Source organism: Polyodon spathula, chromosome 19 (assembly GCF_017654505.1).
Source record: "Polyodon spathula isolate WHYD16114869_AA chromosome 19, ASM1765450v1, whole genome shotgun sequence".
Lineage (NCBI taxonomy): Eukaryota > Metazoa > Chordata > Actinopteri > Acipenseriformes > Polyodontidae > Polyodon > Polyodon spathula.
In genome coordinates, this window is record NC_054552.1 from 35,111,505 (window position 1) to 35,135,933 (window position 24,429).

The following is a 24,429-nucleotide window of genomic DNA, read 5'->3' on the forward strand; positions in this document are numbered from 1 at the left end:
TATGGTTTTGAAGTTGACACTCCACTGCAGTATCTCAGTATGGTTTTGAAGTTGACACTCCCCTGCAGTATCTCAGTATGGTTTTGAAGTTGACACTCCCCTGCAGTATCTCAGTATGGTTTTGAAGTTGACACTTCACTGCAGTATCTCAGTATGGTTTTGAAGTTGACACTCCCCTGCAGTATCTCAGTATGGTTTTGAAGTTGACACTCCCCTGCAGTATCTCAGTATGGTTTTGAAGTTGACACTCCCCTGCAGTATCTCAGTATGGTTTTGAAGTTGACACTCCACTGCAGTATCTCAGTATGGTTTTGAAGTTGACACTCCCCTGCAGTATCTCAGTATGGTTGTGAAGTTGACACTCCCCTGCAGTATCTCAGTATGGTTTTGAAGTTGACACTCCCCTGCAGTATCTCAGTATGGTTTTGAAGTTGACACTCCACTGCAGTATCTCAGTATGGTTGTGAAGTTGACACTCCCCTGCAGTATCTCAGTATGGTTTTGAAGTTGACACTCCCCTGCAGTATCTCAGTATGGTTTTGAAGTTGACACTCCACTGCAGTATCTCAGTATGGTTTTGAAGTTGACACTCCCCTGCAGTATCTCAGTATGGTTTTGAAGTTGACACTCCACTGCAGTATCTCAGTATGGTTTTGAAGTTGACACTCCACTGCAGTATCTCAGTATGGTTTTGAAGTTGACACTTCACTGCAGTATCTCAGTATGGTTTTGAAGTTGACACTCCCCTGCAGTATCTCAGTATGGTTTTGAAGTTGACACTCCACTGCAGTATCTCAGTATGGTTTTGAAGTTGACACTCCCCTGCAGTATCTCAGTATGGTTTTGAAGTTGACACTCCCCTGCAGTATCTCAGTATGGTTTTGAAGTTGACACTCCACTGCAGTATCTCAGTATGGTTTTGAAGTTGACACTCCACTGCAGTATCTCAGTATGGTTTTGAAGTTGACACTCCACTGCAGTATCTCAGTATGGTTTTGAAGTTGACACTCCCCTGCAGTATCTCAGTATGGTTTTGAAGTTGACACTCCACTGCAGTATCTCAGTATGGTTTTGAAGTTGACACTCCACTGCAGTATCTCAGTATGGTTTTGAAGTTGACACTCCCCTGCAGTATCTCAGTATGGTTTTGAAGTTGACACTCCACTGCAGTATCTCAGTATGGTTTTGAAGTTGACACTCCCCTGCAGTATCTCAGTATGGTTTTGAAGTTGACACTCCCCTGCAGTATCTCAGTATGGTTTTGAAGTTGACACTCCCCTGCAGTATCTCAGTATGGTTTTGAAGTTGACACTCCACTGCAGTATCTCAGTATGGTTGTGAAGTTGACACTCCCCTGCAGTATCTCAGTATGGTTTTGAAGTTGACACTCCCCTGCAGTATCTCAGTATGGTTTTGAAGTTGACACTCCACTGCAGTATCTCAGTATGGTTTTGAAGTTGACACTCCCCTGCAGTATCTCAGTATGGTTTTGAAGTTGACACTCCCCTGCAGTATCTCAGTATGGTTTTGAAGTTGACACTCCCCTGCAGTATCTCAGTATGGTTTTGAAGTTGACACTCCCCTGCAGTATCTCAGTATGGTTTTGAAGTTGACACTCCACTGCAGTATCTCAGTATGGTTTTGAAGTTGACACTCCACTGCAGTATCTCAGTATGGTTTTGAAGTTGACACTTCACTGCAGTATCTCAGTATGGTTTTGAAGTTGACACTCCCCTGCAGTATCTCAGTATGGTTTTGAAGTTGACACTTCACTGCAGTATCTCAGTATGGTTTTGAAGTTGACACTCCACTGCAGTATCTCAGTATGGTTTTGAAGTTGACACTCCCCTGCAGTATCTCAGTATGGTTTTGAAGTTGACACTCCACTGCAGTATCTCAGTATGGTTTTGAAGTTGACACTCCCCTGCAGTATCTCAGTATGGTTTTGAAGTTGACACTCCACTGCAGTATCTCAGTATGGTTGTGAAGTTGACACTCCCCTGCAGTATCTCAGTATGGTTTTGAAGTTGACACTCCCCTGCAGTATCTCAGTATGGTTTTGAAGTTGACACTCCCCTGCAGTATCTCAGTATGGTTTTGAAGTTGACACTCCCCTGCAGTATCTCAGTATGGTTTTGAAGTTGACACTTCACTGCAGTATCTCAGTATGGTTTTGAAGTTGACACTCCCCTGCAGTATCTCAGTATGGTTTTGAAGTTGACACTCCACTGCAGTATCTCAGTATGGTTTTGAAGTTGACACTCCCCTGCAGTATCTCAGTATGGTTTTGAAGTTGACACTCCCCTGCAGTATCTCAGTATGGTTTTGAAGTTGACACTCCCCTGCAGTATCTCAGTATGGTTTTGAAGTTGACACTCCACTGCAGTATCTCAGTATGGTTTTGAAGTTGACACTCCACTGCAGTATCTCAGTATGGTTTTGAAGTTGACACTCCCCTGCAGTATCTCAGTATGGTTTTGAAGTTGACACTCCACTGCAGTATCTCAGTATGGTTTTGAAGTTGACACTCCACTGCAGTATCTCAGTATGGTTTTGAAGTTGACACTCCACTGCAGTATCTCAGTATGGTTTTGAAGTTGACACTCCCCTGCAGTATCTCAGTATGGTTTTGAAGTTGACACTCCACTGCAGTATCTCAGTATGGTTTTGAAGTTGACACTCCCCTGCAGTATCTCAGTATGGTTTTGAAGTTGACACTCCCCTGCAGTATCTCAGTATGGTTTTGAAGTTGACACTCCCCTGCAGTATCTCAGTATGGTTTTGAAGTTGACACTCCACTGCAGTATCTCAGTATGGTTTTGAAGTTGACACTCCCCTGCAGTATCTCAGTATGGTTTTGAAGTTGACACTCCCCTGCAGTATCTCAGTATGGTTTTGAAGTTGACACTCCCCTGCAGTATCTCAGTATGGTTTTGAAGTTGACACTCCCCTGCAGTATCTCAGTATGGTTTTGAAGTTGACACTCCACTGCAGTATCTCAGTATGGTTTTGAAGTTGACACTCCCCTGCAGTATCTCAGTATGGTTTTGAAGTTGACACTCCACTGCAGTATCTCAGTATGGTTTTGAAGTTGACACTCCCCTGCAGTATCTCAGTATGGTTTTGAAGTTGACACTTCACTGCAGTATCTCAGTATGGTTTTGAAGTTGACACTCCACTGCAGTATCTCAGTATGGTTTTGAAGTTGACACTCCACTGCAGTATCTCAGTATGGTTTTGAAGTTGACACTCCCCTGCAGTATCTCAGTATGGTTTTGAAGTTGACACTCCACTGCAGTATCTCAGTATGGTTTTGAAGTTGACACTCCCCTGCAGTATCTCAGTATGGTTTTGAAGTTGACACTCCCCTGCAGTATCTCAGTATGGTTTTGAAGTTGACACTCCACTGCAGTATCTCAGTATGGTTTTGAAGTTGACACTCCCCTGCAGTATCTCAGTATGGTTGTGAAGTTGACACTCCCCTGCAGTATCTCAGTATGGTTTTGAAGTTGACACTCCCCTGCAGTATCTCAGTATGGTTTTGAAGTTGACACTCCACTGCAGTATCTCAGTATGGTTGTGAAGTTGACACTCCCCTGCAGCATCTCAGTATGGTTTTGAAGTGGACACTCCGCTGCAGTATCTCAGTATGGTTTTGAAGTTGACACTCCCCTACAGTATCTCAGTATGGTTTTGAAGTGGACACTCCGCTGCAGTATCTCAGAATGGTTTTGAAGTTGACACTTCACTGCAGTATCTCAGTATGGTTTTGAAGTTGACACTCCCCTGCAGTATCTCAGTATGGTTTTGAAGTTGACACTCCACTGCAGTATCTCAGTATGGTTTTGAAGTTGACACTCCCCTGCAGTATCTCAGTATGGTTTTGAAGTTGACACTCCACTGCAGTATCTCAGTATGGTTTTGAAGTTGACACTCCCCTGCAGTATCTCAGTATGGTTTTGAAGTTGACACTCCCCTGCAGTATCTCAGTATGGTTTTGAAGTTGACACTCCCCTGCAGTATCTCAGTATGGTTTTGAAGTTGACACTTCACTGCAGTATCTCAGTATGGTTTTGAAGTTGACACTCCACTGCAGTATCTCAGTATGGTTTTGAAGTTGACACTCCACTGCAGTATCTCAGTATGGTTTTGAAGTTGACACTCCCCTGCAGTATCTCAGTATGGTTTTGAAGTTGACACTCCCCTGCAGTATCTCAGTATGGTTTTGAAGTTGACACTCCACTGCAGTATCTCAGTATGGTTGTGAAGTTGACACTCCCCTGCAGTATCTCAGTATGGTTGTGAAGTTGACACTCCCCTGCTGTATCTCAGTATGGTTGTGAAGTTGACACTCCACTGCAGTATCTCAGTATGGTTTTGAAGTGGACACTCCGCTGCCTGCAGTATCAGCATCTATAAAGCAATTTATAATTCCCGGATCAGACACAGTCTCTTCAGTTCTCAGATCTTTTGGGTCTGCAGTTCTGACAACACTCTTTATACCACATCTCTCTTTCTTCATTAAAAAACATATTCCTCATTAATTCTTCAAAGCAATGCACACTCACCTCGTTACTGAAGTAATTCAAAGCACAGCAAAATGTAACATTTGGATCTCTATTTGATTGACTTAAACGGCCGCTTCCTGGCTTTTTCAACAAAGGGGATTTTCAGAACATTAGTACTCTAATAAGGGAGCCACTATTTTTATGATCATACTGCAGTGGTGTTTAGATTTGTCACAGTTTATTAGGACCCAAGTGTCTAATTAATTTATTCTCTTTTTTATTTGCTGTTAATTCCCCACTTAATAATACAGCAGAGTTGCAGATTCACTTCTGTTTTCAGAAAAGGAAAGTAGGAAAGGAAATGGTACCCTAGTTTCCCTTTCTCTGTGTCTTCTTTTATTAGTCTTTTGCTTATTCATCTCCTCACACTGCTTGATTTAAATACAGAAATTCATTAGAATATATATATATATATATTATATATATATATATATATATATATATATATATATATATATATATATATATATATATATATATGGTTTAATATAGTGCTCTGTGGATCATATTAAATTAAATGCAGTAGTGTTGTTCATATCAATATTAATAAGTGATCCAGCTGCATGCAATACATATTAATGTTTACTCAGAACAGGAGAGTAAACAGACAGGGACCAAAGCAAATGAACAAGCCTCTTGGTGTGCTGGCTCTGTCAATAAATAACAGATATAAACTTCAGCCCAGGATACATGTTTTAAAAAGTTTTCCATAGACTCAAATGGATGATCTCCTAATGCAGCAGGAACAGAGCTATGTGATATGTAGAAGAGCATTTCTTGAATAAATTAGAACCTGCACTGGACTCCAAAATTAAGTGTGTCCTAAACCTGTAAACACATTTTTTATCAAAGATTCAAGGAGCCCTATTCGACTGGGAAATAGAACAGAGCAAATATTTGTTTGGGCAAAGTCATCACACTATCTATAATGTGTATCAAAATGAAAACAAACATTGCTTCTCATTTTTCTTTTTTATTACATGCACTGGGCCCGTGCTTACCTGCACTCTGTTCTGTCACTGACACATTTCAAACGACGCACACAAGTGATTGATTCGCTGATTTCAATAATAAATCTGACTCAGCATCGAGACTGTGTAAGAGATCAGCTTCATCAATTTTTCTGGTACCGTGTTCCAGTGCTCACGATCCTGTATGAAAAGCAGTGACTCCAAACAGCCTCTTCTTTCAATGGATCTATACTTTCCCATTCGTTATCTGGCAGCCCTTCATGGCACCTGCTAATGCATTGCTTAACTGCTGACCGTACAGAGACACATCACTCCTACAGCCATACGATTATAGTAATTGTAAAGGCATTAGTTCATGTTTTATGGCATGCCTGGCCTGGAGTTCAGACACTGCTGTGGTTCAGGGATGTTCACTGATTACTAGTAGCAAGTCTTATGAGCCCTACAACTCACTTGTTTTCTTTGTATTCATCTCCCTATTGATAATAGTCATGGATTGGGTTTCTTGTGTAGCAATGGTAAATATACAACTAGAAAATACTAGAAGCATACCATGCATCTACCGGTAGCCTGTCCCTCTCTTTGAGCAAACACAGAAAGTAACAATTGTTATCCAGTGTTTAGTGTCCTCAAGAGGAGCAGGTAGGGGACCCAACACACCTATAAAGGGAAAGCGGTTCCCTGCAGGGCAGGGTTGTGACATGTTAAAGTGACAGACCCTTTCTATACAGAGTGGAACTGCAGGCGCGCGGTGAGCCGAGGCTACGTGAACAGCCTGCTGAATCTCTACGAGGACTGGCACAGCAACGACGCGGAAAACAAACACATTCCCATCTGGAGGGCACTCCTGCACTGCCTCCGACACCTCACCAACCTCCCAGCGGGCCGACGGGCCCTGGAGCAGGATGGGGGCATGGAGATCCTCTTCCGGACCACACAGGTACTGCACACCTGCCCAGCTCACAACAGGGCAGAAAAACGTCTCAGATTCAATATGAGTCAACATTTCAGTTCTCAACACTACTGCACACCATGAAGAGCTTGTCACTCTTTCTGTTTAAACTGTAGCAGAAATGAAGGCCCCAGATCCTCACAGAGGTGTGCTGTTTGAATTGTAGCTCACCTTACCTGCACAATAAAAACACTGGCTCAGGTTCCTTTACAGCATGTACATCCCATTGTATATTCTAATTGCAGTGCACGGTGCTTTACTGCAGTCTGGCTGCACTTAGCTGTCACACTCAGTTGATTCTTTTGTGTTTGTAAGTTCATGGGTCTGACTGTGATACAGGACTGTGTTTGTGTGTGTGTGATACAGGACTGTGTGTGCGTGTATTTGTGCCGTCATGTGTGTGTTTGATACAGGACTGTGTTTGTGTGTGTGTGATACAGGACTGTGTTTGTGTGTGTGTGATACAGGACTGTGTGTGCATGTATTTGCGCTGTTGTGTGTGTATTTGATACAGGACTGTGTTTGTGTGTGTTTGATACAGGACTGTGTTTGCGTGGGTGTGATACAGGACTGTGTGTGCGTGTATTTGTGCTGTCTTGTGTGTGTTTGATGCAGAACTGTGTTTGCGTGTGTGTGATACAGGACTGTGTGCATGTATTTGTGCTGTCATGTGTATGTGTGATACAGGACTGTGTTTGTGTGTGTGTGATACAGGACTGTGTTTGTGTGTGTGTGATACAGGACTGTGTTTGTGTGTGTGTGATACAGGACTGTGTTTGTGTTTGTGTGATACAGGACTGTGTGTGCGTGTGTGTGATACAGGACTGTGTGTCCGTGTATTTGTGCTGTCTTGTATGTGTTTGATACAGAACTGTGTTTGCGTGTGTGTGATACAGGACTGTGTGTGCGTGTATTTGTGCTGTCTTGTGTGTGTTTGATACAGAACTGTGTTTGCTTGTGTGTGATACAGGACTGTGTGTGCATGTATTTGCGCTGTTGTGTGTGTGTTTGATACAGGACTGTGTTTGCGTGTGTGTGATATAGGACTGTGTGTGCGTGTATTTGTGCCATCATGTGTGTGTGTGTGATACAGGACTGTGTTTGTGTTTGTGTGATACAGGACTGTGTTTGTGTGTGTGATACAGGACTGTGTGTGCGTATATTTGTGCCGTCGTGTGTGTGTTTGATACAGAACTGTGTTTGCATGTGTGTGATACAGGACTGTGTGTGCATGTATTTGCGCTGTTGTGTGTGTGTTTGATACAGAACTGTGTTTGCGTGTGTGTGATACAGGACTGTGTGTGCATGTATTTGCGCTGTTGTGTGTGTGTTTGATACAGGACTATGTTTGTGTTTGTGTGATACAGGACTGTGTTTGTGTGTGTGATACAGGACTGTGTGTGCGTGTATTTGTGCCGTCGTGTGTGTGTGTGACACAGGACTGTGTTTGTGTTTGTGTGATACAGGACTGTGTTTGCGTGTGTGTGATACAGGACTGTGTGTGCGTGTATTTGTGCCGTCATGTGTGTTTGTGTGATACAGGACTATGTTTGTGTGTGTGTGATACAGGACTGTGTTTGTGTTTGTGTGATACAGGACTGTGTTTGTGTGTGTGATACAGGACTGTGTGTGCAGGGGTTTTTACAGGACATGTAGGCTTGATGGTTGTGTGGAGAGTGAGGAAGGAAATACATTGCCACCTATTCACAAAGCAAAATGAAACTGCTGAGGCTGCAGAACTACTGTAGCAAGAAACCAGCACGTCATCTCCCAATTACTGATGTGAAGCTTTGCTACAAAAACCTTTACTTTTCTTTTTAATATAAAACTGCTACAAACGGATCACAGGGCTAAGCGCTTCGAGAATGCGCATGACTGGTCTCATTATTTTTTATTAACCTTGTTACATTTGACAAAGCGAAACCTGTTCATCTGTCTTCCAGCTTTGTTAATACGTAATACTAAAACATTATAACTAAGTCTAAATCAATTCACAACGACGAGACTGACTATAGCTAAAACAGCCCCACCTCTTAACAGATACAGCTAGCTCACTACAATACAGTATATACACACAGGCAGTGTGCATGTTCTATGCTTAACAGAATACTTATTGTAAATGTACCCATTTTTGCTGTTTTCCAATATATAGCTAATACCGGTATATAATATACTGGTATGTAATGCTTAACTTTAATGGGTACACTTACTCAAAACTGTCCTTCCACAGAAGCAAAGCCCTTGACTAAGTTTAGACAATCAGAACTATAGACTAGTAGCATTCTTCCATTGCATGTGCATTCTGTGGTGAAGCTCACTACATACACATTACAGAAAGCATCCCAGGCCATTAATGATGATAAATCAATACAATGAGACAGTGCACAACAATGATGTACAAGCAGGTTATCACTAGCTTCGTTTTTTGGATAGCGGGGAGCGTGATACATGAGCCCTGGGCAGACGTATTGATTTTCCTGGGGAGCTGGAAATCAAAACGCAGGGAGGAATTACTATATTATTCATATCTTTTTTTTACCATGCCATTTAATAATCCACAGCTTTCCCATATTAATTAGAACAGATTTGTTAAAGGATCTACATGGAGTTGCTGCTTTCTCCTGTGAAGATGAGCTTTCTGAAGACGATTTATTAGGTAGGGGTGTGCTTGGCTCTGTCTGCAGAACTTGTGCTTCAAAGAGAGATAAAAAAAAAAAAAAACTCTGCTCCTTATCCAGCAGACCTGCTACAACCATAGTTGGGCAATATTGAAAATACATGTAATTAAAATAAGTATTTTCTTTACATTTGTATCTTGTAATTTGTAAAGCAAATACTAATTTAGAAGTATTTTGTATTTTGTATAGAAAATGCATTTCCTAAGTATTTTGTAATTTCAAAATACATTGTCAGTAATAGTTTAAATATTAACCTGCTGCTGTATACATTTTAATTATAGTGATCGCGTATTCAATTTAAAAAATGCGCCAGTTATCTTGGGAGTAACTTTAAATCAACAATGATGTGTTCGCTACCACACTGTCTTTCTGGAGACACCAGAAGATTCCATCAACTAATGCTTCAGGCTGCTGAAGAGCTGGGTCTTTTATCAGAATCTTCTTGTGGGAGACCCCATGAAGAGGAAGAAGATGACGTCTCGTTTTTATGGATAACAAAGATGTTTCCCAGATAAGTACTCCCTCAACAAGAAGAAACAATGCTGAGCTGGAGATCCTTCACTTTCTTGAAGACCCAAGGAAGGATGCGGCATCTTTATAGCAATACCCTTTCATAAAGGAAGCTGTTTATATGCTTTAATACCATTCTTCCTTCCTCTGCTCCTGTTGAGCGTCTCTTCTCTTTTGCTGGCTTGATTTTCAGCAATTGGCTGTTGGATGATCTCTTCCAGAAACTTGTTTTGCTGAAGGAGAACTGATAGAGAACTATACAGTGCCACCCATCAGTCTAGTACATCAATGTGTACTGAAAACTACACTAATTTTAGTCATAAATAAATACTGTTTGAATATTCAAAGGCTTTTGCTTGCTATAGAATTACTCCCCCTTAAAGAGTCAAAATGCTAAAAACCCCACATATTTCCTAAAGAGCAACTTTGAAGGGATACACTTATAACAACCATACAAATGCATTCCAAAATGTTCAGGTTCAGGCCTTATTATCTAAAATAATGATTTATGGGGGGGATGAACTATATTTACAAAAAAATAATCTGTTTTGTTTATTAAATGTATTTTGTAATTTCAAATTGCATTTTCCAAATACAATGGTATTTCGTATTGAAAATACAATGATTGCAAAGTAATTAGTATTTTGTATTTTGATACATTGTTTTGTATTTTGTATTGAAAATACATTTCCTGAGTAACCATACTAATTATCATCTATCCAGCCTGTACAACATTCCAGCTAAGAAACAACTGTATCCTTTCAGAACATTGCTGCATTTCCTTTGTATTCAAGTTTAAATGTGCTATTTATGTTCCATGTAGTGTTGATCACTCTGGTAAATGGATCTATTCAACAAATATTTTTTCCTCGCTGTGTTTTAGGCCTGCCTGGTGAGTAAAGGACTGGAATCACTTGGAAAGTCTGCCACCCAGATCATGCGGAAGTGTTACCCCAAGCAGCCCCTTCATCTGCAGAGCGATCGGAGCACCTAATCCTTCCCCCTGCCCAGTTGCCCCGCCCCAAACCTGGACAGCGCCCCCACATCGGAGGGTAAGGCGGGACAACTTCAGACATGGCTTGCCTTCGGGAATGTGTCCTGGACAATTATTTCTAACTTACATGACATACAAAAGGGAATAAAAAAGGGGCAATTGAGATCAATCTCTGCTCCTTGGGGGCTGGAGAAACATGTCAGTTCAATCAAAACCTACTAAACAACGTGCAGTGCTCTTGATATACTATACAGTACATATACAATGGATGAAAGTGGTCTATAATCCTTCTTAAACTGCATGATCCATCCACCTGTATAACAAATAACATGTTGCTTCTTGGAAATTACTGACCAGTTGGCATAAGAGGCCCCCGAACTTTGTTCAACACTTAGTTGGGTCTTAGTAAGAGTGTTACTTTCTTTCAAAAGTGGAGCTTAATTAGATTCAAGGTGAGGATCTGTTAAATACAAGGATTACTGAAGTGCGTCAGTCTTCACACAGTCAGGACCTGGTGGTCCGCAGGGGTCATGTGTCCTGTCTCTCGCTGAATATTCTTTGTGATCAACCTTTTCCTGTCACCTATGCTTTATTCTTTTGTGACAAGTTCAGCTCATCCCTATTCAGTATTCACATGTGCTTCTGAATATTTATTAAAGGAAACCCTCCAGGAAACAACTCATTGGGCTGATTCATCCTGTCCAGCGGGATCACAGAGCAAAAACACCCTTCATTAAACACACAAATCAAAGGTCACGTAACACAGGAGCAATGACAAAGCCATTAGTTACAAAGCAGCTTCAGATAGAGCAACACATCTGATTTCACTTGGGGGAGGAGACGCCAATTTTATAAAAGCAGGTATTCTGTTCCAGAGCAAAGCAGTTTTAAAAGCAGAGATACATTTTACAATCCAACAGGGGCTTTAATAGCTCGAGTGCTCACATTTCCAGTAAAAAGATACACTGAAATTTTCATAGGTGTCAACCGGCACAGAAACACTCTCTTATGCTGTATATTGGCTGTTAGGGTAGTAAAGGGAGACACACTTCTACTAACATACTACAGCTGCACACTTCCTCTAGCCATGGGGAAAGGGGTGGAGCGGGTGTGGCCTGAATAAGAGACCTTCGCAAGCTTTAAATGAGGCGCGCACCTGAGAAAGGAAGACACATTATACAAAAGCTAACGGAAGGAAGACAAAGGCGTGGTTTAAAAGTCTAGCAAGTCCACTTTAAGATTGTTCTAAAGGATCAGCTTGAAGACTGAACCTCCAACAGCAGAGCATATTGGAGTGTAAAAAAGTTTTATTTTTGGACGATCGTTGACTTTTCTTGTCTCTCTGTGCTCTCCACTATTCTAACCACTTTGTCCGACTCTAAGAAGGCTGGTTAGTGGCGGTGCTTGAGAGTTGTGTGTTACAGCCTGCAATCTGACAGGAACAAGACACAGTGCAGCTTACATGTATTTCATTTCTGTTGTATAGTTAGAGGACAATGGGGTTTTAACATCTGTGCTGCTAACAGCCCCACCAACTCCAGGACTAGTGCAATAATCACCCTTCAGATTGAAATCTCTCCCCGTGTCTGAAGTGCCAAGAGGCTGATTGAATTTTGGCACGTCGTGATCATTTTGTTCGGCTCTCTGCCTCTCTCCTCGCTGGAGGGATTTGCATTTTTGTTTGTAAATGTTTGACTTAACCTTCACTTTGCCCTTCCAGGGAGCTGCCCATGCCTGTACTTTCAGCCCATATGTTTGCAGGCAACCTGCTGAATCCAGTCATAAAATCTCAAGCACCATTTTGCGGGCCGGATTTTCCATCTGGTGCTCCGGCACATCTCGTCCAGAACACTGTTCCCTGAAGCCATTAGAGTTTGAGCCATAAGGTGCGAGGCTGCCAGCTATAGATGGAATATCTTGAGAAACAGTAACGGTGACACTGTGACATCTCAATGAATGAGAAAGGCACTTACAAGAAGGCTATGTATTAATACAAATGAATACATCTCAATACTTGAGTAACAGCTTTTAGAATGTTATAAAAGTTACAGGTCAATTCTGCAAGAATGCCATATGAAGCTATTTGACAGCTTCCTTATTTTCAGATAATAATTTGGAAGAAGAAAGCGATGAAGAAGACACAGAAATTAATGATTTAGACAGAGAAGTAAGTCTGTTCATTTTGAAGATTATACAGGGAAGTGTGCATGCTTGATTCATAGAGGAGTGAGCATAATAATTTATATAAATCATCTTTAATGTGATTTATATAAATTATTATTATCAGACACACACACACACACACACACACACACACACACAGATGGTATTTTCAAAATGTACGCCCCCTTCTGTGAAAAATGTTACATGATAACTTTAAGACTTTTATGCCAATACATTCTGTTCCGTGTTAAAGCAGACAGTTCTGGCAGAATGAATGAAGGCTTTTGATTAGCTGAGAGGCACTCTCTAATTTATTATAATTACTGCTCCAGGAGCAGAGGATTGATTTGTACCATGCCAAAAATCATTCTGCTTTCTTGATGGAAATGGTAAAAGATATATATTTCTAGTCAATCTTTAATACTGATCTCTCCAAATAGGAGTTCTGTAAAACTGCTGCCCGATGTCTGCAGCATGGGAACAAATCCAAGTTTGAAATCCTGCTGTTCCGATTGGTGCACAGTCAGTTAGGCAGTTTCTATGCTTTAGTGAGATCGTATAGTCTAAACACACAGCTAAATGAAAAATGAAATAGCAAAAGAAATGAAAAGAATATATCGGAATCTGTATTGCATTTCCACCCTCTGCACACTCATGTTAATCACTTCCACCCTCTGCACACTCATGTTAATGACTTCCACCCTCTGCACAGTCATGTTAATGACTTCCACCCTCTGCACAGTCATGTTAATGACTTCCACCCTCTGCACAGTCATGTTAATGACTTCCACCCTCCGCACAGTCATGTTAATGACTTCCACCCTCCGCACAGTCATGTTAATGACTTCCACCCTCCGCACAGTCATGTTAATGACTTCCACCCTCTGCACAGTCATGTTAATGACTTCCACCCTCTTCACAGTCATGTTAATGACTTCCACCCTCTGCACACTCATGTTAATGACTTCCACCCTCCGCACACTCAGTTAATGACTTCCACCCTCTGCACACTCATGTTAATGACTTCCACCCTCTGCACAGTCATGTTAATGACTTCCACCCTCTGCACACTCATGTTAATGACTTCCACCCTCTTCACAGTCATGTTAATGACTTCCACCCTCCGCACAGTCATGTTAATGACTTCCACCCTCTGCACAGTCATGTTAATGACTTCCACCCTCTGCACAGTCATGTTAATGACTTCCACCCTCCGCACACTCATGTTAATGACTTCCACCCTCTGCACACTCATGTTAATGACTTCCACCCTCTGCACAGTCATGTTAATGACTTCCACCCTCTGCACACTCATGTTAATGACTTCCACCCTCTTCACAGTCATGTTAATGACTTCCACCCTCTGCACAGTCATGTTAATGACTTCCACCCTCTGCACAGTCATGTTAATGACTTCCACCCTCTGCACAGTCATGTTAATGACTTCCACCCTCTGCACACTCATGTTAATGACTTCCACCCTCTGCACACTCATGTTAATACCCCTCCTGTGCGGAGTGCTGACATTCTGATATGCTGGTGCAGGGCCTTCCACATCCATCTCTGCTAAATGGAACTTTTCCTGACTTCAAGCCCCGCCCCCTCCCAGCAATCTCTAAACCAGTGACACACTGTCTCGCTGTGTCCATGAATCAAGTCCCCCTCCCCTCCCAGCAATCTCTAAACCAGCGGCACACTGTCTCGCTGTGTCCATGAATCAAGCACCCCTCCCACTCTCCCCCCAGGAAGTGTTTTCCACAGAACTACATTGTCCGCGCTGAGCTGCGTTTTGCACGCTCCTACCCCTGCTTATAGAAAGAGATGAGAGGGAAGATTGGGAGGCTGCCGTGCATTTCTCATCACCCTCATCTGCTCTAGAGAACAACTTTGCATCTTTCTGGTTCACAGAGGTGCCTTTGCATTGGACGGGATTGTCAGAAGGTCTCTGCTTGTCAGTGCAAGAGGCTGGTGGCAGCCTCAGTTATATATCAGCTGCTGTACTGTTTGCTGTTGGCCAGGAGAAGTGAACTGAAACAAAGTCCCACTGTCAGTCACAACCCAATCTGCACTTTAGTGTATACTGCAATAGTATGACGTGCTGTTGGTTAAACCTGCAGAAATAGATTGAAAACACCTGGAAGCATGTCTGTTTGTCTGAAAGAAAATTGAGGGAAACAAAATACAGTAACAAACAACATTAGAGTTGGGCTGCTGGCATCCAGTACATCCTGTAGGAATCATGCTGGACCATGAACTGTAGAAGTAGGGCGGAGCAGCTGAACTCATTTTTCCTCATGCTGTGTAACCTATGTACCTGCAGGACGATGATCTGGAGACTGACTTGACGATGCTTCGTACACGAACAGAGCCTGACCGCCCCCTAGAGGAGCTGGGCCAGTATGCCAGGCTCTGCCCTGAACTTCACTACGACTTTCAGGTAATCTCTTCTGCATTGTTACAGAACTGTGCCCTCTGATTCAGGATCAGGGGCTATTATCTTCAGCATTGTTACAGAACTGTGCCCTCTGATTCAGGGGGATTGGGGCTATTCTCTTCAGCATTGTTACAGAACTGTGCCCTTTCAGGATCAGGGGCTATTCTCTTCAGCATTGTTACAGAACTGTGCCCTCTGATTCAGGGGGATTGGGGCTATTCTCTTCAGCATTGTTACAGAACTGTGCCCTCTGATTCAGGGGGATTGGGGCTATTCTCTTCAGCATTGTTACAGAACTGTACTCTCTGATTCAGGATCAGGGGCTATTCTCTTCAGCATTGTTACAGAACTGTGCCCTCTGATTCAGGGGGATTGGGGCTATTCTCTTCAGCATTGTTACAGAACTGTGCCCTCTGATTGAGGTTGGATCGGGGACTATACCTGCCAGCTTTTTCAGAAGGGAGCTTTGTCTTTTTAATTTATATTTCATTGTTATTTTTATTCAGTATTCCAAAGCACTGCGCATTGTTATTAAACAGCTATAGCAGACAGTAAAATGCTTGTCTTTTGATAATTTGTTGGTAGAGCACCTCTTTCTCAAGCACAGTAAATATTCATTACTCAGACACCAGACCTCTGCCTTGGTGTAGCGACCCTCTTCATTCAAACCGCTCAAGCTGAACTTGCAATGATACACTTTGGTCTTGCCAAGAGTAGAAATGAATAGAAATGTCACCGCACTCCAAGTGAATCTCTCCGCGCTGCGTCTCACTGCACCCGGCACCACTGTTTTAATTTAAATAGTATCACTTATTAGATTAACGGCTGGCATTGAAAAATGTTACTTCTCCAATTAATTTACGGTCGTCTTCCCCTCTGTAATAATTCAAGTGAGACAGCGGCTAAATGAAATGAGGCTGGGCTGGGATTTTATCAGCTCAGAATAATAAAAAAGATCTCGTTTATTCTCACATGTATGCTGACTCTGACACCGTGTCAATGGGTTGGACTCCTGGCTCTGCAGATGGAAGAGTTAAGCTCCGTAGTGTTAGTGGGTGATATTGTAAAAAGAACTGGATGTATTTCATAGGCTTGTGATTGAAAATGTCAAATCTTTAGGTATTTTCTTAGATCAGTGCTACTGTATAACACATTCTGCAGACCCCATTCATAACCTCCGACTGCTGTATGCTGCTGTATGTAGTAGCAGGAGATGTCATGTTAGTCTGACAAAGTCAAGGCTTGACAGGGAGAAAGCTTGTGACTTTGCAGAAAAAACTACTGTAGGGAAGACATTACCACTGATAATAATAATAATAATAATAATAATAATAATAATAATAATAATAATAATAATAATAATAATAATAATAATAATGTAATCCCTCTTCTTCAATGTATATTCCCATGTCCATTGATCTGATATGATCTGATCTTCCATAACATTTTCACCCTATACTTCTATGTGACTAATCTAAGCAATTAGCTCTCCACTGGTTCCATTGCCTGGCCTGCCAGGCTCTCTTCTTAATACATGCAGGTCCCACGAGAGAAGACTAATAATTCCCAACGCATAGTGATGCCTCATCTCCTGCATTCCTGTCAAGCGGAAGATCGTTTGTGACATTGATTGACGCTACTCATCCTTGATATAAGTGTGCAGGATTGGAAATGAGAAGGCTAATTTCTTCTGTGAAAACCCAGCTGTGTGAATGGGAGAAGCCCTGATTTAGACAGATACCTGAGCTAAGAATAGGTGACAAGAGAAGAAAAAGCACAGAGATGAAGCGAGTCCCAGGGTACCCTGGGAATGGCATTGGTAATCCCAGCAATCCTGAGCACAGCCTCACTGTCTCAGTGAACAGACAAGCACCATCTGCTGTGTGTCAGCATCCTTCCCTTGAGTTAGAGCTTCCACCCCCATCTGAAACAATGCAGCTCAGATGGCTTGTTATTATTCAAGATTGTCTCATTTACTTGTGCTGTAAGCCCTCTACCCTCTTCTCCATCAACAAACACTGTTGAATAGTGACACCCTGCAAGGGAGCTGCAATGAAGAATGCTAACAGTGATGCTGAATTCAGCTCCTCGTATACAGAAAAGTATTAGCATGGTGAACAAAAAGGTACATTAACTGAGGCATTCCCGTTTGTAAAAGCACAGCGAGTGTTTGTAAAAACCCATTCAAAACATAAAGCACAGGTAAATCACTGAAGTGTGAATATGTCATTTCCACAGGTGAGGCTAAAGCAGTGTCATTTCCACAAGTGACGCTAAAGCAGTGTCATTTCCACAGGTGAGACTAACGCAGTGTCTGCCTCAGTGAGCCCAGCCCTGACAGCCGCAGCTCACTCAGATGATGACATTCAGCAGTTTGTCTCAGAGGAATGAGTTTTTGTTTGGTTTCTGCAGGGTCGGCACCCATGATCGCTCCTTAAGGTTCAATGGAAACTAATGCCAATTATGGAAGGCAGCTAAATGAATATCTCAGTGCTGCTTACCTGCTGGGAATCCTTAATGCAGAAGATGTTTTGAATTTTTTATCTGTCAGCTGCAATAACTGGAGTGCTCATCTGTTTAAATATCAAAGTAACTGTTGCTTTGAATCCCTCTTACATAACAGGAGGAAGCTTGGGATCTACACCCTGCTTGTTTCATGTACACTGTAGTGTTTGTGGTTATTTGTTTTACTAAACTGTGACAGCAGACTAGCAGCAGTTTCATTGCAATCAAAGTTTACAGCATAAAAAGTTGTGACAGCATAATAAAGTGTAATAAAGCATAGTGGATGTATGGCTCAGCATGAGAAAATCCCAGAGGTATTGTAAAGCATATTAAAAAAAAGGCAAACTATGGTAAAGCATGAAAAGCATACGGCAACTGCAGCCTTTCTGCGTATAATTAAGTGTTAAACTTTTATAAGGTTCAAAAGCATTCACACTACAGTTGCGTAGCAGATAAACTGTTGTCTACACTAATACAGTTATTGACACTGAGTCTCCTTCTAAATAGAGAGTGAAGGATGAATGTCTGAGTGGCAGGTAGTCTGAGCTGCAGTGAATTCTCATTTCTAACCCTCAGGATCTGGATTCAGACCCAGACAGAGAGGAGAGCTCTGATGAGGATGGCTTCCTGTATGGTGACGCTGGTCCAGGCCCAAGATTCTTCTCTGGGGTAGACGAGAGGACCAGCGGTTCCCTGGCTCTGAGAACCAGGGAGACCCTGGAGTGGAGGGGAGTGTCCTTTGTCAGGCAGGCAGTGTGGGGGTCCAGAACCCCAGCTCAACCCCAGAGAGTTCCACAGCCAGTACCTGAGCAGTAGGAGAGCCGGACACAAGATCCCCAGTATGATTGAGCGGCTGCTGAAGAAGCACAGAGGCTGTATCCCCGGCCACGATCCCCAGGTCTACACCACCACAGCTGCCAACACCAAATCCATCTCCGGGTACTCCGTCCTCGCCTTCCCGGACTTTTGGGGGCACCTCCCGCCACCCTACCAGCAACCAATCGCACAGCGTAGACAGGGAGTGCAGAGATAAGGGCTGCTTTATTCATGCCATTTATTGGTATTATGATTGACCTGCAATTTGAGTGAATGCAAATTTTAGGCAAGAGCTTTATTTGTATATTACACCTGCAGATACTGTTTGCTACAATAATTTCAGAGCTGTCTCGCTCTTGGCCAGCACAGTGTTGAGTGCTAGTCTCTGCCCAGGGCTGAGCACAGCTACTCTTTAGCAGGACGTGTCAGCATATTGTGGTGCCGTCATTATTCATAAAGGACCGTACTGCGGCAGAGCGTGTGACAATGAAACTGCGTGATTGAGGGCAACAAAAAGCTACCAAAGACATTTTCATTTCCTTTCCTTCACCAGTTGATTTATTTGTTCCCTCTTTGTGGCATCTTGGACTGCTGATCTTAGATCAGAATCGCTGAGTAGATACTTATCATTTCATTAAGGAGCATTGATGAGTGTTTGCCTTGACCATGGGGCAATTCACTGGGAACTAGTTACTGTGCTGTTCTGTCAGCAGCAGAATATCACCTATAAACAAGACAGAGTCCTGAAAGCCTTCTCTCAGACTGCAGGTGGGAGCCAGGTCCTGAAAGGGTGCTTTATTAAATTGGATGATATTACAGGAGAGGGGAGAGTGAACTGCAGATGGGTAAACTACATTAACGCCCCTGAATAGCAGAAAGATACTGGAGTGTGCCATTCTTCTAGTCATCCCTGCTCCATTCGATTGTGTTGTGTGCAGAGTCAAGGCTCTTACACCATGCTTACGGGTTCAGATGTGCTTTGTGTTGTAAACTGAATGATACAGTGACTTGCAGAGAGCTGTTTTTGGATCTGTGGACTGAAACAACATAGTCCAGCACAGAGGCAAACCTGCAAGAGCAAACAACACAGTCCAGCACAGAGGCAAACCTGCAAGAGTAAACAATACAGTCCAGCACAGAGGCAAACCTGCAAGAGCAAACAATACAGTCCAGCACAGAGGCAAACCTGCAAGAGCAAACAATACAGTCCAGCACAGAGGCAAACCTGCAAGAGCAAACGACACAGTCCAGCACAGAGGCAAACCTGCAAGAGCAAAGGACACAGTCCAGCACAGAGGCAAACCTGTATTTGATTCGGTATGTTTTCCCTCTTATCCTTGAGAGTGAATTCTCAGTGACTGTATATACTTGCAGTTGACTTCATTTTGTACAAAGACTGATTCAAGAAAATGCCACATTGAAGTAAAAAGAAGGTTTTGAAGTGTAAAATCTCCAATGAGAAAGAGTCTCACTGTCTGCACTCTATCATTAGCACTGGTGAGTCTCACTGTCTGCACTCTATCATTAGCACTGGTGAGTCTCACTGTCTGCACTCTATCATTAGCACTGGTGAGTCTCACTGTCTGCACTCTATCATTAGCACTGGTGAGTCTCACTGTCTGCACTCTATCATTAGCACTGGTGAGTCTCACTGTCTGCACTCTATCATTAGCACTGGTGAGTCTCACTGTCTGCACTCTATCATTAGCACTGGTGAGTCTCACTGTCTGCACTCTATCATTAGCACTGGTGAGTCTCACTGTCTGCACTCTATCATTAGCACTGGTGAGTCTCACTGTCTGCACTCTATCATTAGCACTGGTGAGTCTCACTGTCTGCACTCTATCATTAGCACTGGTGAGTCTCACTGTCTGCACTCTATCATTAGCACTGGTGAGTCTCACTGTCTGCACTCTATCATTAGCACTGGTGAGTCTCACTGTCTGCACTCTATCATTAGCACTGGTGAGTCTCACTGTCTGCACTCTATCATTAGCACTGGTGAGTCTCACTGTCTGCACTTTATCATTAGCACTGGTGAGTCTCACTGTCTGCACTCTATCATTAGCACTGGTGAGTCTCACTGTCTGCACTCTATCATTAGCACTGGTGAGTCTCACTGTCTGCACTCTATCATTAGCACTGGTGAGTCTCACTGTCTGCACTCTATCATTAGCACTGGTGAGTCTCACTGTCTGCACTTTATCATTAGCACTGGTGAGTCTCACTGTCTGCACTCTATCATTAGCACTGGTGAGTCTCACTGTCTGCACTCTATCATTAGCACTGGTGAGTCTCACTGTCTGCACTTTATCATTATCACGGGTGCTCTGCTGAACTGCAGTCTGTCTGTGTTTGTAGAGTATTGAATAAAGGGGTGCTCTGCTGAACTGCAGTCTGTCTGTCTGTTTGTAGAATATTGAATAAAGGGGTGCCCTGCTGAACTGCAGTCTGTCTGTCTGTTTGTAGAGTATTGAATAAGAAGGTGCCTTTTTTGTATTGTGTGACGCTGCCAGTTATTAAGTATTCTTGTAATTATTAATATGGTTTAAAAATCCTTGAATACTTTTCTGGAGATTTTGAAAACCTGCCAGAGTAAATTCTGACCTCCCACCCCAGTCTGTCTCCCTTGGGTACATTTTGATTAAACAATTGAAAGGAGCAAAGGAGTCCAGCACATGTTTTTTGAATGTGCTGTTTTCTGTGCTTTTCTTTCTTTCCACATCTCAGAGTGGAGCTTGTTACACAGCAATGGATTCTAGCAGCTGGCTGTGAAATAATCGACGCATGACAACGCACTGCTTAAAAGGAGAGGGGCACTATAGAACTTCTCAACTGGCTTTGATTGTGTGCTCCTTGTATCTTCTGTCTGATCTGTGGAAAGACTGGGACCGCTGGGAGCCAATCAGCATGTCTCAGTGAGCGAGTGGGAAAATAACGAGTGTGCTGTTGAGCTGGAACAGACATGCATGTTAAGAACTGCTAATCATTTTTTAGTAAAGAGCAGGTGGCTGAGTGTTAGAGAATACCCCTTGACACACCTCTCACCTCCATCACAACCAAGTGCTTTTATCGGCATATCGTGGGCCATGAATCAGCGTGGTGCATTTTAACGTTACCTCCACCCACTGCCCTGTCTACTTTACCTTCTGAAAGGTTCAGGGAAGCTATAGTGGCATTGCATCTGATGACTGTGTCCCAGTTTAATAGATGCTAATCTTCAGATGCAAAAAAACCCATCACTGTGGACTAGTGAGCAGGTTGCTGAGCGACAGGGATTCAGCAGAAGTCTATGCAATCCTGTCTTGTAAAAAACAAGTGAAGTGATGCCTCCCTGTGTGGGAGAAGCTTTATTGGCCTGCAAATGCTTTTTTTGTCATAGCACAGAGAAAAAATCTAAAGGCAGCAGTAATTTATTCAATCTAACAGATTTTGTCTTTTCATTTCCAGAAGTGTTTGAAGATATCCAGAGGTTACTCAGTCCTGCAGATGTTGTTGACAAAGTCGTGTTTGATTTGGAAGCTCCCAGGTAAAGGGCTTATAAATAAGGAATCACAGCTGGGACTGTGGAAGCGTGTGAAAACTATTTTTGAAGGCTCGTTTAACCAGGCTAGAGGGAGGGAGAAAGAGTCCTAGTTCTAGTTTAGTTTTCATCAACAGCTTATGTATCTTAAATAGATGAGTTTAGTGCATTGGCTGTATAGATGTTGAAATAGGTTCATTCAATCTGTCTTGCAGGCTGGACTTCCCATCCCATATCAGACGATTCAGTACATTGTTATCTGCATTAAAAATAGTAAGATCTCTGTGCTGAATGCAGGAGTATGCCAACGCTGGTGTGTCATCAACTTGCAATCAATGACGTGGCTGATGTGCAATATTAAATCTGTTGGTCAGTTTTAATCCCAAATATTTGGAAGTAGTTCAGACTGGTATACAATGCATTGCCCTGTACCCTTTTACCCCCAAGCCAGAGCCCTGCAATCATTAATAATGCCTCAGAGAAGTTTCGGAAGGCTATGTTGACCCACAGAAGCAAGCTCTTTGTAGTTTTCTGCCTAAGCAGCTACAAGCTATTCCATTCTCAACTTTGGTAAACAAGGATTCTGTGTCAGAGCTTACCAGAGATGATCTAGGATCAGTTTAGGCAAAATGTGTATTTACATATTAATAACTGAATAATCCAAAACATTTGCACTCAGCATGATATCTAGGTTAAAGGAAATCTTACTGCAGTACATCTGAGCAGATGCACTTTTCATCTCTTTGCAAATTGCACTGTGTGAATGTATTCTCTCAGTGAAGAGAATGAATTTATTAACACATTGAGGAACACAAAGCCTTCATCTGAACACATGCCCTCTCCACTCCCTGATGCTTTCACTTTGCAGTGCACAGCCAACCCAAACGCTCGCCAAGGAATGCTGTTTGACCTCCAGCGTGATAGTTTTCTATGCAAAGTACAAAAAAATACACAAAAACTCTGTGCACCTAAAAGAGATCTGAATTTTAAACTCCCAAGCAACAGAGCAAAGCTCTAAACAAACCATTAAAGATTAATAAGCAGCAAGTGAAGAGCAGTATTTTTCATTTTCAGTACAGCAGCTTCAGCACAGCCTGCTTGAGAGTAAGAGCTTCTTGGGAAGTGTGAGCCTGGGGGTGATCACACTGACACAGCCCCTTCTCCGTGACACTCTCCCTCCTGTAACCCGGATTTCTACCCCCACCATTTATCATACTGCAGATGGGCTTACTCCATCCCATCCACCCTGCCATGGTGAAGCCATTCTCATGTGTGTGTGCTATCACTTATTATCACATATTGAACCATGCAGTATGAAACACAATATTAAACTCAAACTCAACTTTACTGTTTCCTCCCCTCTCCTTCCCTTATCTTTCACCCTTAGCTCTCAGGACACTGCTGAAGACTAGTTAGACTCAGACTCTCTGCACTTCTACTCCAAATTTGAATCAGGGAATCTCAGGAAAGCCATTCAAGTCCATAGGTATGTTTTAAGACTCCTTGGTTATTCTTTTTCCCCATTTGCCAGGCAGTATCTGACAGATTTGACAGTGATCACCCTCGACAGCCCAAAGATTGCAATGCACTTACTAGAAATTACACTTGGAGATCTTAAAAACAAGAAAGAATTCCTCCTGGTTGAAGACAGTACTATCAGCATCATAACTCCCATGATCACTGGAAGGGGTTAGTGCAGAGAGAGACAGCATCATAATTCCCATGATCACTGGAAGGGGTTAGTGCAGAGAGAGACAGCATCATAACTCCCATGATCACTGGAAGGGGTTAGTGCAGAGAGAGACAGCATCATAACTCCCATGATCACTGGAAGGGGTTAGTGCAGAGAGAGACAGCATCATAACTCCCATGATCCCCGGAAGGGGTTAGTGCAGAGAGAGACAGCATCATAACTCCCATGATCACTGGAAGGGGTTAGTGCAGAGAGAGACAGCATCATAACTCCCATGATCACTGGAAGGGGTTAGTGCAGAGAGAGACAGCATCATAACTCCCATGATCCCCGGAAGGGGTTAGTGCAGAGAGAGACAGCATCATAACTCCCATGATCACTGGAAGGGGTTAGTGCAGAGAGAGACAGCATCATAACTCCCATGATCCCCGGAAGGGGTTAGTGCAGAGAGAGACAGCATCATAACTCCCATGATCACTGGAAGGGGTTAGCACAGAGAGAAAGAGCCTTATAACTCCCATGATCACTGGAAGGGGTTAGTACAGAGAGAGAATTTTACTGTAGCAATCAAGATGTATAGTTTTGGCACTGGCTGCTGTGGGAAGGTAAAGTAGCTCATATT

The 24,429-nt window shown here is 42.7% G+C and overlaps 1 long non-coding RNA gene and 1 pseudogene across 1 annotated transcript; both read left to right on the forward strand.

Annotated features, from left to right (window-relative positions):
• LOC121294567 overlaps window positions 1–24,429 on the forward strand; it is a 44,430-nt pseudogene that overhangs the window by 17,774 nt on the left and 2,227 nt on the right.
• Window positions 15,166–21,475, forward strand: LOC121294888. Its single transcript, XR_005946837.1, has 3 exons — window positions 15,166–15,273; window positions 18,352–19,908; window positions 21,322–21,475. It is a non-coding gene; the product is annotated as an uncharacterized LOC121294888 (long non-coding RNA).